Here is a 2,780-nt window from a genome sequence, read left to right as displayed (position 1 = left end):
TTGTTTGTTTTTTTCCCAATTTATTCCAGTAAGTTTTAGCAGTTCCATGAAGTTAGACATAAAATAAATTTAGATGTAAAATTGAGACACAACTTTGTTTGTAGCTGCAGGTGTATAAATAAGATCTGAAWTTTTTTTTTGTTATTTTGGTGTAACCTGAGCTTAGTGGCTCAATTGCCACAGCATGTAATTAATAAGAAGTCATAATTTACAAAGAAGGTCAATAATTAGGATACTGCAATGGCCAGAATTTGTCTTACCTGTCCAGTAGAAGTTATATGAGCAGTACAAAGTACTGTTACCTAGAAAATCTAAAAAGAGAAGGCTTATTATTTCTGATAATCGAAAGAAGGGGACTGAAGAAAATGCCTAGTAATAGAATCATTGTGGTAAAYGTCTCATCAATTTTCTTATTTGCCTCAAATACTCATATGTGCATTTTGACTATCAGGMTGTAGTTTTTAAGTGAATACAACACCAATCTTTCATATTCTTTTAAGCTAAAATTGCATTACTGTCAGCAACTATTCAGTTTGCAATTGTTTTGGAAGACAAACAACTTCAGTTTCTCAAGTCTCTTTGAATTTTAACGTGGTCTCCAAAGCCTAGTCCAGTCTGAAGTGCAAATTGAATAGTGAACTCTATTTTCTGTTATAAAATGATAAATATATTAAACAATAGTGAAGCAAAGACAAATATGTAAACATGCACAACATTTTTTCTTGTGCTACTCTGTGCAATGAATAAGCTGAGTACAGTTTTCCAAACATTTATATTATTACCTTGCAGCAGATTTTACTTCACCGGAATCTTCTAGGTAATTTAAGAAAATAGTACCAGGCACTATCTGAAATATCTTAATATTTCAAACATACTAATGAGATGAGGTATCTAGTTGAAGGAAATTTGGGACATAATTTACTGGCCAAAAATAAAAAAAAACTTTTGATATTCCATATTTTTGTACTAACATATTCTTCCTCAATAGGAGCCAGTTTGCCAGGCCAATTTTCCTCCTTTAAAAAAAATACTGGTTTTGCTCTTTTCTAATATTTTGGAAGATCATTTATTTTCTTTCCTCAGCCATTTTTCTAAATCCCCTTCAGAAAAGTTCATCAACTTGATGAAATTTCATCAGACCTATATCTAAGTAATCTTTTTTTCCTTATTTTATCTTATTGTGATGTCCATTAATCCATAACATCCATAATGAAAGCTGAAGCAGAAGTGTAAACACTTCCTCCTTCCCACCATCAATCATGTTTGGTGTSCCTTAAGTAATGACTCAGCTCTTTCTTGCTTATCCTTTTGCTTCCGATAAATTGACARTATTCCCTCCCTTGCCATGGCCAACTTGTTAACTTACTGGAGACAGAGAAATTAATAGTAGCCTGATGACCAAATGGAGACAGGCTGTTGAAACTTAGCCATTTTACTGACAGATTAGCTTTGAAGATGACTAGTGACTGATGTGCAAAAAAGAACCAGAAGTAATTTAGCAGTTAAGCATTGCAGACAAACAGGAGTAAAGGTATTTCCCTTTTTCTCTAAACTGGGGAGAGGTGGATTCGATGGGTGGACTGTTAGTTGGATAAGGAAATTTTCAGAAAGTTGCATTCAGACAGAAGTGCTCAATTGCTCAGAGTCCCAATAGACAGACGTGACGATGTTGCTCAGGAGTCCATAATGGGACCAATGCTATGTAATACCTTCATCAATGACAYAGTGAGATCAGGTTCACCCTCAGCAAATTTGCAGATGTCACCAAGCTGAGTGGTGCTGTTGACGCACCTGAAGAATGGGATGCTGTTCCAAGGAGCCAGGACAAATTTGACAAGTGACCCCATGGGAATCTCATAAGGTTCAATAAGATCAAGTGCAAGATGCTGCAGCTGGGTTGGGACAATCTCCAATATCAAGGGATATCACTCCCCTGGGGAGTGAAATGATGGAGAACAGCCCTGCTGGGAAGGACTAGGGAGTGGTGGTGGATGAGAGATGAGAAATRAACAAACAATATACACTTACAGACCAGAAAACTATGGATACCCTGGGCTGCATCAAAGGCAAGTCAAGAGAGGTGATTYTGCCTTCTACTCGTCTCCAGTGAGACCTCWCCTGGGGTGCTGCATCCAGCTCTGGGGTCCCCAGTACTGGAGGGACTTTGACCTATTGGAGCGAGTCTAGAGGAGAGCCACCAAGATGATTAGAGGAATGGAGCATCTCTCCTACAAAGAAGGGCTGAGAAAGCTTAGTTTGTTCAACGTGGAAAAGAGAAGAATGAAGCATGACCTAATTGTGGTCTTCCAGTACCAGAAGTTTACAAGAAAGATGGAGAGAGACTTTTTGCAAGAGCATGTTGTGACAAGACAAGAGGGAAATGGGTTCAAACTGCAACATGGAAGGTTTAATTAGATATTAAAAAAAATTTCTTTGCTGAGAGGGTGGCAAAGCACTAGAACAGATTGGCCAGAGATGTTGTGAATTCTCTATTCTTGGAAGTGTGGATGGAGCTTGAGCAACCTGGTGTAATGAAATGTTTTCTGCCCATGGCAGGGGAATTAGAACAAGATCATCATCCATTCCAGCCAAAACCATTCTATGAAATTTTTCTTCAGATCATTAACACTGGTATAATTTGTATTTTTTTTAAGGAATAACACATCTTCCAAAACCAAAAATTGAAATAAATTTCTCAATGTTAAATGTGTTTTTTTTATTAGTGAATATTTATATTTTTACCTTTAAAGATAGCTGCTCACTGATATCTGGCTCACATA

Source organism: Malurus melanocephalus, unplaced genomic scaffold, assembly GCF_030028575.1.
Source record: "Malurus melanocephalus ecotype Western Australia unplaced genomic scaffold, MMel_1.1 scaffold_711, whole genome shotgun sequence".
NCBI classification, from domain to species: domain Eukaryota; kingdom Metazoa; phylum Chordata; class Aves; order Passeriformes; family Maluridae; genus Malurus; species Malurus melanocephalus.
This window is presented reverse-complemented; position numbering follows the sequence as displayed.